This window comes from Gracilinanus agilis, chromosome 1 (assembly GCF_016433145.1).
Source record: "Gracilinanus agilis isolate LMUSP501 chromosome 1, AgileGrace, whole genome shotgun sequence".
Lineage (NCBI taxonomy): Eukaryota > Metazoa > Chordata > Mammalia > Didelphimorphia > Didelphidae > Gracilinanus > Gracilinanus agilis.
The window spans coordinates 417,220,146-417,232,267 of record NC_058130.1 but is presented as its reverse complement, the minus strand read 5'-3'; positions in this window follow the sequence as shown (position 1 = coordinate 417,232,267).

The window sequence follows — 12,122 nt, the reverse complement described above, 5'->3', positions numbered from 1 at the left end:
CATGCACCCTCTGCTACTCTGGGATAATCTCTTAAATATCCCAAATCCAGTTTGAATTTAAATTAGATTCATATTTTCTTTCACGATTATTCCATTAAAAATATCATATGATTAGCCAATTAAATGGAGGAAAAAAATCAGTAGGAGAGCAATCCCCTTTAATATTTTCAATTAAGATGTAGTGTGGCCAATAAAACCGGCTTACATTTTCATTTTATGGGTACCTATGGAGAGCATTATGACACAAATGACTCAGAGGAAGGTAATCGTTTCAAAATATATTGTAGTAGAAGACTGTAAACAGTGCAGTGTGTTAGCTTACAGGGGATGTGATGAAAATATAAAGTTTTTTTTTCAAAGGGTATTCATGTTTATTTTATGATCTTTAAGGGTGCCCATGCCTGCCTACTTACAGTGTATATTTCTCAAATGCTGCCAACTGTTACCTCCTGGGGATGAGTGGGGAAGGGGAGGATAGGCACATTAGGGGGTCATGCTTCCTTAGGAGGAGAGTGCCAGGCAACTCCTCCCTCTTATCTGCTGAATGGGGTCAAAATGCCACTTCTCTTGAGTTTGATGTAATGATAATGATAATAACATCTGAAATTTATAGTTATTTACAGCATTCAAAGGACTTTCCTCAAAATAGTCCTGTGGCATAGGAAGCATATGTATTAAGCCACCCTCCCCCCATTTTACAGATTACAAACCTAAGGCCCAGAGAAATGAAATGGGGATTGCACAAGACATAAGTAGTAGGGTCGGTTTTTGGGTTTCAATTTTAGTTCAGTTTTTTAAATATACTACCTAAAACAATGTTCTCTTTTAGAACCATAAGGGGGATAATCGAGGCAGGGAGAAGCAGTGTTATGTCTATCCCTTGCCAAAGGAAAGGGAACAATTTCAGACTTTGAAATAGATATTTTCACCACAGACATCTGAATTTGAGGGACCACCAATGCTTGTATGACCAAAGGCTACCTACCCTCCTCCATTCCTGCCTGAGAAAAACTTATTCTACTTTTACGAAGCATTTTCTCATATATGTATAATCTCATCTGAGACTCCCAAGAGTCGCACTTTACATATTAGGGTACAGTCACAGCAATGTTAATCAACTTGACTAATATAAGCAATTATTGTTATTGTTTGGGGCGAGGCAGCAGATTTCCTGACTTTAAGCCATACTTAACATTGCCTTAGATCAAGCCCCTGATAAAAACATGGAAAAGTCTGAAATATGATTTTGGAAATTTAAAATATCTTCACAGAACAACTAGGTCATGACAGAAAAGGCATTTTTTCCTCTTCTCTTCTTGAATTATTATTTCTGGGTAATTGACTTTCCCACCTCTAGGAATACTTAGCTTTGGAGTAGTAGAGGTGCTAGAGGGCATAAATATTGTTTGCTAACTGTGAATACAGAGTAGAAATTCAGTAGATATTTGTTGACTCCACTGCCCCTTTAACATTTGTCTTCTTGGCAGACTGGTTGGCCCTGGACACCATTTTCTTTATAGTTAATCAGAAATTCCAATCATTAATATCCATCTAGAAACACAAATTTGTAAGGAGCCTAAGATTTCATTTAAGGCAACAAATATGAGAACAAGAATCTCCAATATGACCAACTTTAGTAGTGAACATCCAAACTTATTTGAAGACCTAGAGGAACAAAGAAGCCACTATCTTCCAAAGAAACCCATGGAAATTTTAGATAACTCAATCTCATTGTTGGAAATATATATATTTCCATCAGGTTTAAATCCGACTCTGAAACATCTAACCTATTGCTCCCTTTTTTGCCTTCTGAGTGGATGCAAGGACAATAAATCTTACATCCTTTTCCATATGATTGCCTTTCAAAAATTTAGACTCAGTTAAAATGTTTTCAGAATGTTCTCTATTTCTTTTGGATAAAATAAATCACCGTCATTTCTTTCAATTGATTCTCATATAGCATGAATTCAAAGTCCTTCATGAACTTTTTTGGATGTTCTATAGCTTTTCAATATCCTTCAAACATGTGAATTCACAAACTAAACTCATGTTCCAAATGTATTCTGACTTAAGCAAAGTACAGCAAGACTTTTTCACCTTCCAAGTTCCAAACATGATTGCTTCTCTTCATGCAACCTTAAAATGTATTATTACCGCATTTTGTTTGTAGTAATTCACTATTAAATTATGTTGGTGTTATAGCACACTAAACCTCTTTGCTCATAATGCTGTCTGCCCATACATTCCCCATCTTGCAGTTGTGATATGATTTTTGGTATTGAAATATAATTTAAAAATTATTTTCCTTTACATTTCATCTTATAAGAAACCACTCAGCTATTCCTTAACTATATCTGTCATCTCTCCTGAATTCCTTGTCTTTGGCCTACAAGTATCATGTAAGCCCCTTAAGATCTTCCACTTATTACTCATAATTCCATTATCCTAACAATGCTTTCTACAGAGGTTCTTCATCAGAAGCTTGTTACAAGTGCCAGAGAGAGAGCAACACTTGCTATAACTGATGACAAACCAATGAATGACATCTGTCTTAGCTCCAAAACAAAGAATCATCACTCATTACTCCCATTTCTTTTTCTCCGACTCTCACTGTGTAACCTACATTTGTAACTCCACAACATTGTTCTTTGTTGGATAAACAGTTACCTCTTCCTCTGAAGTTCTAACTACTTCCACTCTAAGAATAAAAGGAGACAGAGCTCATAGTTGAATGAATACTAGATTGGAAATGAGGAGGTTTAAATTCAAATTCTGATTCTGCTACTTAATTTGAGACAAGATATGAAATCTTTCTTAATCTCAATGTCTTCATGTAGAATTATGGAATTGAATTGTATGTCCTCTTATGTTTTACTCTTTCAATTCTAACTCAGTTATCTTATAAGACCTTCATATCTAACTTGGAAATTTAAGGGAATACCTTCTAAAGAAGGGAAAAAAAGTGATAAGGCAAGAGAAAAGGGATGCGAGAGGGATAAGAGCCAGAATGTAGTCCTGGGACACAAAATTCCACTTACACAACCTATATAGCAGTGAATGGCTAAACAAATTATGACATATGATGTAATGAGATATTATTGAACCAGAAGAAATAATGAAATAGTTTCAGAGAAAAATGGAAAGACTTCTATGGGCATGATGTATAATTACATGAGTAGAACTAGAACAATTTACCAATTACGACAAAATTAAAAAGAAAAAATATTTGAAAGATTTTAATTCACTCAGCAATGCAATGATAAATCATGAGTCCAGAGGTGTGAGAATGAAAAATGCCACCCACTTTCTGCCAGAGAAATGATAGGCTTAAAATTCAGAATGGGAATATCTTAATGGACAAGGCCAAAGTCTGGATTTTTGTTGTTTAGCTAAAAGTATTTGTAGTAAGCCTCAAGTTTTTCTTTTTTTTTATTGTTTTGTGGAGGAGGTGTTTGAGGAAGATAAATAAATGTCTGTTACTTGGGAAATATGATAAAGTTCAATTAAAAATTCAGTTCACAGCTATGAGAATGCATCTCCCTCTCATCTTCACAGAACTGGGGGAACCATGAGAGTGGAACAATGAATGCATTATTTTATTGTTTGATACGTTGGCTGATTTTGCTGAAATGCTATTCTTTTTCTTATTCTTTGTTTTTATAGACGTCTTTCTGAGAGCATAGAAAGATATTAAAATTTTTACACAATATATAAGCAAAATATGAAAATCACATTAATACACATATATGCATACATATTGATTTATATATATATGTATGTAAATATGTTTCTGTATTAACATTACATCAGAGATGATGAATTTAGACTGAGACTAAACACACACACATATACACACAGTAACACAAACACACACACACACACACGTATAGGAAAAAAAGCCATTGGGCAACTATTTTGCATCACTATGTAGTTTTTTTAAAAAAGACTTTGTTTTCCTTTTACCACTCCCTCCAAATCTATACTATGAACTATGAGAGATGGGAGGAGAAGAAAATCTATTATTGTTCATTTTTTTAAAAAAGGAGAGGGAATGAAAGAGAAAGAGAGGAACTATAGAGGCGAATGGTATTTACACTTTCAGAGGAGGACACTCTATTTTTTTAGTTTTATTTAATTGTTTTACATTGTCCCCAGAGACGTCTCTGAGAGAGGGTTATATGTTGATACCTATAATAATGTCAAAACAAAATATATCCGTAAGACTTGATTTTAAAATTGAGCCCTACTTTTATTTTTCAGAGGAATAGTTTATTTTTTCTAATATTCAGGAAAAGAAAAAAAATTTTGGGAAGCCAATCTGCTTGTAGAAAATAGACAGCACCCATTTGACCATGCTAGAAGAACAAACACTATACACAATCCACTACCAGTTTCTTTGTGTTCCCTGTATTAATCAATCAACACATATTTATTAAATGCCCACAATGAGCTGGGCACTGTGCTAGATGCTAGGGATCCAAATATGAAGAATGAAATAATCCATACTCTCAATATGTTTAAACATTCTAATGGGGGAAATAACAAATATGCTTAATAATAATAATGATAATAGCAATAATAACTCAGTTTTGTGATTTGTACGTTTAATAACAATTTGTATATATGTATCATGTACATGGATTTATCTATAATTACATAGATGTGTTTGTATCATAATGTACAAGTAGTGATGCAGTGGAGCTTGCAAGTCAGGAAGACATTTTTGTGAGTTCAAATCTAACCTCAGATCTGTTTGACTGGACAAGTAACTTAATCCTGTTTACCTCAGTTTTATTATGTATAAAATGAACTGTAGGAGGGAATGACAAACCACTGTAGTATCTTTGCCAAAAACCTCTCGAATGAGGTTATGAAGAGTCAGATGAATGAAAAGACTGAACATCAAGAACAATAATCATAAATAGTTAATAAATAGTTAAGGCTGTTTGGGAGGAAGGACAGTAGTAGCTAGAGAAATCAGGAGAGGTTTCATGATAAAGATGGAGCCTGAGCTTCATTTTATTATATTTTATTGATTTGAATAGTATTTTATTGTCTCCATTACATATAAGAATAATTTTTAACATTTACTTTTGAAAAGTTTTGAGTTCCAAATTCTTTCCTTTCTTCTGACTCTCACTCCCTGCCTGCTGCTCCCACTACATGAGACAGTAAGCGACCTGAAACAGATTTCACTTGTGCTGCAATCATGTAAAATATTTTTCTGTATTAGTCATGTTGTGGAAAAGATCTTAAATTAAAAAAGGAAGGAATTAAATATAGTATGTTTCAATCTGCATTCAGACTCCATCAGTTCTTTCACAAAGGGCAGATGACATTTTTCATTATAAGTCTCTGGGATTCTTTTAGATTGCTTTGCTGAGAATATCATTCATGTCTGTTTATTAAGGAATATTGCTGACCCTGTGTACAATATTTCTCTGGCTCTGCTCACTTCACTTTGCCTCAGTTCCTGTAAGTTTTTTCAGATTTTTCTGAAATCATCCTGCTTGTTGTTTCCTATAGCAAAGAAATATTCCATTATAATCAAACAGTACAATCTGTTCAGCCATGCCCCTTGTCAATGGATGATCCCTCAATTTCTAATTTTTGTAATCAAAAAAAGAGCTGCCATATATATATTTGAATGAATAAATCCTATCCTCCCTTTTCTGAACTATTTGGGGTACAAACCAAGTAATGATTTTGGTGAGCCAAAGAGTATGTACAATTTTAGAGTCCTTTGAGCATAGTTCCAAATTGTTCTCCAGAATGGTTAGATCATATGGCAATTCTACCAAGAATGTATTAGTGTCCCAATTTTCACACATCCCTTCCAAAATTTACCATTTTCCTTTATTGTCATATCAGCCATTCATATAGGTATGAAGTGGTACCTCAGAGTTCTTTAATTTAATTTCTCTAATCAAGTGATTTGGAGCATTTTTTATATGCCTGTAGAAGGATTTGGTTTCTTTATTTGAAAAGTGCTAGTTCATATCCTTTAACCATTGACCAAGTGAAGAATATTTTTTTATTTTCATAAATTTGACTTAATTTTCTATATATTTGAGAAATTAGTCCTTTATCAGAGATACCTGCTGCAAAAAATTTTCCCAGCTTTCTGTTTTTCTTCTAGTCTTGGTTATTTATTTCACATTTTATGTTGCCCCCTCTCTCTTGTTTGCTCTTAAATTCATTCTTTATCCACAGAGTTAATAGGTAGACTATTTTATGATCCTTTTTGAGGCCTCTTCTAACCTTGCCTCTGCCTAACCTACTGCTGACTTGCTTTGAGTTGAGGCTTCTCTGCTATGGGAGGCAGGACCTAGCCCATTCTCCATATGGGTGTTGCCTTCCCTGGCTCAGGCTATCTGCTGAGGACTAAGCTTCTTGCCCATCTACCAAGACAGATCTTCCCCTCCTGATTCTCTGACTTCTCCTGGGTAGGAGAACTACTTCACTGCTCCAAAATTCAGTAAGAGACTTTGTTTTAAAAAAGGGTTGAAGGAGAATTTGGGAGAAATCAAGCAAGTTCTCTCCTCACTCTCCCATCTAAAATGCCTAAGCTGCATGTTTGATGAAGAAAGGCAATCAGTGATGCAAAGGTAAGAGTACATTTTAGTCACTGAAGCCAGCAAATTTAAAAGAATGGTAGTGGGAGTTGGAAGTATTACAGGTAACACATAGACTTGTTCAATTTCTTTTTCTGATATGGGATTATTTAAGTATTCTATTTCTTCTACTGTTAATCTAGGCAATTTATATTTTTGTAAATATTCATCCATGTCACCTAGATTGCTATATTTATTGCCATATAATTGGGCAAAATAGTTTTTAATGATTGCCTTGATTTCCTCTTCATTAGAGGTGAAGTCTCCGTTTTCATCTTTGATACTGTTAATCTGGTTTTCTTCTTTCTTTTTTTTTTTTTAGATTGACCAGTACTTTGTCAATTTTATTTGTTTTTTCCAAAGTACCAGCTTTTTGTCTTATTTATTAATTCAATAGTTCTTTTACTTTCAATTTTATTAATTTCTCCTCTAATTTTATGATCTCTAATTTGGAGATTTTTAATTTGTTCACTTTATAGTTTTTTAAGTTGAATGCCCAATTCATTGACCTCTGCCCTCCCTAGTTTGTTAATATATGCACTCAATGATATAAATTTCTCCCTGAGTACTGCTTTAGCTGCATCCCACAGATTTTGGTAGGATGTCTCATCATTGTCAATTTGAATGAAATTATTATTTCTATGATTTGTACTTTAACTAACTGATTTTGGAGAATCATATTTGATTTCCAATTAATTTTTTATTTGCCTGTCCATGTGCCCTTACTAATTACTATTTTTATTGCATTGTGATCTGAAAAGTTTATATTTATTGTTTCTGCTCTTTTGTATTTGTTTGCCATTTCTGTGCCCTATTACATGGTCAATCTTTGTGAATGTACCATGTGCAGCTGAAAAGAAGGTATATTCCTTTATGTCCCTATTTATTTTTCTCCACATATCTATTAACTATTTTTTCTAGGATTTCATTCACCTTTCTTATCTCTTTCTTATTTATTTTTTGGTTTGATTTATCTAGATCTGATAGAGGAAGATTTAGGTCTCACACTAGTATAGTTTTACTATTTATTTCCTCCTTTAGCTCTGCCAATTTCTCTTTTAGAAATTTGGATGCTATACCATTTGGTCATACATGCTGAGTACTGTTATTTCCTCATTGTCTATACAGCCTTTTATCAGGATGTAATTACCTTCCCTGTCTCTTTTAATCAGACATATTTTTACTTTGGTTTTGCTATAAATCATGATTGCAACTCCTGCCTTCTTTTCCTCATTTGAAGCCCAACTGATTTTGCTTCAGCCTTTTATTTTTACTCTATGTATGTCTACCTGCCTTATGTGTGTTTCTTGTAGACAACATATGGTAGGATTTTGTTTTCTAATCCTCTCTGCCATTTGCTTCGGTTTTATGGGTAAGTTCATCCCATTCACATTCAGAGCTATAATTATCAGCTGTGTATTTCCCAACATTTTGATATCCTCTCCTAGTTCTATTCCTTCTACTTACGCTATTTCCTTTTAAACCAGTGGTTTGTTTTAAATCAGTTCTCTTTATACCCTCCCTTAGTTTACTTCCCTTTTCACCCCCTTCATTTTTGTTCTCCTATTATTGTTTTTAAGGCCTAATGAATTCTCTCCCCCATCTCTTCCCCTCCCTTTTTGAACACCTCACCCCACTACCCACCTTGGTTTATCCCTTCTGACTTTCTCCATAGGGAAAGATAGATTTCGATATCCCAGTGGATCTAGCTACTATTCCCTCACAGGATTAATTCCGTTGAGAGTAAGTGTTAAGTATTTCCTATTAATGCTCTCTTCCTCTCCTTCTTATAATAGTATTCATTCCCTCCCCTTCCCATGCCCTCTTTGTGTGGTATAGATTATCCTGTTTTTCTTATTCCTTCAAGTTTCTCTTGGTGCCATCTTCTATTCCCCCCCTTTTTTCCATATCATCTTACACCATTTAGTACTCCAACCTCTCTCTGTGCATAATTCTTCTAATTACTATAATAGTGAATACAGTTTTTGAGAATTACATATAATATTTCTCCATATAGGAATACAAATAATTTGATCTTATTGAAGCCCTTAAAGAGGCAAATTTAAAAATAAGTTTTCTTTCTTTCCCCTCTGTTTCTTATTTACCTTTTCATGTTTCTCTTAGTTTTTGTGGTTAGATATCAAACTTTACATTTAGTTCTTGTCTCTTCTTTACAAATACTTGGAAATCTTTTATCTTGTTGAATGCCCATACTTTCCCCTGGAAGTGTATAGTCAGTTTTGATGGGTAGGTGATCCTTGGTTGTAGATCCAATTCTCTTGCCTTTCTGAATATCCTAGGACTTCCTGTCTCTAGACTTCAATCAATTCCACTGACCCACTTAGCTGACCCAGCCAGTTTATTTCTGTTTTGAGATAGTTATATCCAGTGAGCTAGAAATTTAGATTTGGGTCTGATTGGGCTTTAAAATCCAAACAGAAGAGTTAATCTTTTAGCCTTTAGGTAAAAGGAAGCTCCTGGAATCAGATGAGTAACATGGATTGTCAGATGTGTGTAGAAGGAAAATTCCTTTGGTGGCTAAATGTAGGATTTTATTGGAGTGGCAAGAGAAGGGAGGCAGGGAGGCCCCTTAGGAAATGTCACAGCAATGGAGGTGAGAGGTGATGGGAAGTAGAATTGAGGTTCTAGAAGTGAAAGCCACAGTCCTTTATTATCCTACTTAATTATCTGTCCTGGGTAACTATCTTGGAAAATTCCTTTGGCTTAGATGGGTCAATTTCTCCCTTCCCTTTAAGAACAAAGGGGTAATTTTCAATTAAGTTCAACCCACTTTTTTTTAAGCCTGCTTTTCCTGTCTTAGGATCAGTTCTGTGCATTGGTTCTGAGACAGAAAAGGAATAAGGGCTAGGCAGTGGGGGTTAAGTGACTTGCCCACAGTCACCCAGCTAGGAAGTGTCTGAGGCCAGATTTGAACCTAGTCCCTTCCATCTCTAAACCTAGCTGTCAATCCCTTGAGCCATCCAGCTGCTCCTTTTCAAATTACTTTTAAATGCTTGCCATATGAAAGACACAGTGACAGGTATCTGTGTAACAATCATGAAAAAAAGAAAACAGTTCCAGCCCTCAAGGAACTTATACTCAAGAGTGAAGAACAACACTGCAATATAGTTATATAATTCTGCAATTATCATATAATCTTCTACAGATTTAAAAGTTAAATGATCTAATTGTTATCCTGGAAAGTAAAAGGAAGCTTGGATATAAGGACTAAACTAAAAAATGAGAAGAATTCAATGGACTTAGGATTTAAATGTGGAAGGAGGGAAGGAGGGAAGGAAGGAAGGAGTGAGGGACAGATGGGAAGAAGGAGTGAGGGAGGGAAGGAAGTGAGAGAGAAAAAGAAGGAATGAAGGAGGAAGAGAGGGAGGAAAGGAAGGGAGGCAGAAAGAAAGAAAAGGAGGGAAGGAGGGAGGAAGAAAGGTAGAAGGAAAGAAGGAAGAAAGGGAAGAAAGAAAGGAGGGAAGGAAGGGTGAGAGAGAGAGGACAAGGAAGGAAGAAAAAAGAAAGGAAGGAAATAAAGCATTTATTAAGCTCCAGTTCTATGTTTAGCAATGTGTTAAGCACTTTACAAATATTATCTTGTTGGTCCTCACTGGTTAGTGCTCTTGAATGATAAAAAAAAGATAAGATCCCAAGGTAATGGTGATAATAACTGAAAAAAAATAAAATATAACAGAGCTTTGGAGCACAGTATCGCTATTTAAATGTTTGCCCAGAGGGCAGGCTGTCATATAGGATAAGCATACTTTTCCATACCCACTGTTGTATTTACCCAGTCATTTGTATACAGTACATTAATCATTAATTCAGCATGTGGATTTCAGACTTCTGTGATAGATTGGATTTATTCTTTACAAAAAGGATTCAGGAAACTACTGATGAATACTGTAGAATCATTTATAATTTGTTCCAGCTCTAGACAAAATTATGAACTTCCATAATTTTCTTTTTTCTGCCCCAAGCCTCTCAAATCATTTTCTTATATATCCAGTATTAACCCTTTCTCCTCTCTTCCTCGCCTTAGATGCTCAATGATCTATTTTTTAAAAATGGAAATCTAAGCAGAAAAAGAAACTCAAACACACTAAGGTTCACACTTAAATTGTAGACATACCCAGAATGTACATTTCCAAAAGAATCAAACTTCAAGTAAAATGTACAACTGAAGATAGAATTTCAACAATGAGCCTGCACTTTTAAAAAGTAAAGTGTCTCCCTTCCCTCAATCCTAATTCTACCATCCCATGGCCTATAATCATGTCTCACGTGCAATTGCTCAGCAATGATTAAACCAGGACTTTATATGTTGTTGCCTACCCATTCTGGCAACTTGTTTATGCATGGCTGTATTTAAATATTGATTTCTTCATCGTGTTTCTCATATACATTTATTTATTTTTCACACAAGAATTATTTGCTTATCTTGCTCTATGTTTGCCTAAATATGCCCCTCAAATTAAATTCTGATAGTTACCTTTTCTACCTACATTAAATATTTTTGATGGACTAACAAAAAAACCAGAATAATTTGAAAATAAGTTATTGGGCATGTACTAAAAGGCAGAGAAAAATGATTGCTATACACGGAGGACAGGAAGACTAAGGCCATTACAAGAGCCCCTCAAGTCTTGCCACATAACACTATTGGTGTTCCTTGCAGTGGATCTAGTCTAGGAACAACAGATAAGAAGAAGTTGTAGAGAATGTCTTCAGTCCAAATCAAACAGCTGAGTGAATTCAGAGAGTAGTAGCTCAGCGAGAAGAAAAGAATATCAGTGATAGACTTAGCCTAAGTATCTAGTGGCTGTTGGGCCATGACTACCTTTAGAATTCATAAAAGAGTTGAAATAAATCCTTTTCTGTAGAGAGGAAAACAGAGATTAGGCCTATGATTCCACTCCACCATGTTTGCATGGAATTCAATAAATTGGAGAGCATAGAGATAAGGGCATCCAGTAGAATTAAAGAGGTCTGACATCACTCCCTATAATAATTAGTTGAAGGAAATAATGTTATTTAGCCTGGGAAAGAGTGGTTCTGGAGGCACTCCAATTCCTAAGGCAATTTGATTCAGGGTCTTAACGTAGTTTCTATCAGCATCTGAGAAGAAATGGTGCTTAAGGTAGTGGTGTTTGTTTGACTGCTTAGGACATGCTCCCTCCACAAAATGTCCTGCTGTCTTATCTAGACTGACTTGCCTGCTCTATGTGAGGCAGAACAAGTTGGTGGTGGGGGATCACAGGGTACATGATTTCTAAGGTTTCTTAAAATTAGATTCTCTGATTCCATGAAATGTTGTCAAGGACCTTGCTTAGAGATGCACTGTATTATATTTTCATTGAAATCTTTCTCTTTTGCTTATTTTCCTCTACCCTAAAAGCTGAGGAAGAAATCAATGTATTTTTCTCTCTCCCTTCATATTTTGCCCTCAAGAATTGGTTGCAATATTTTCTTCAAAAGGATAAAAGGTTCAGGAAACATTTTTAC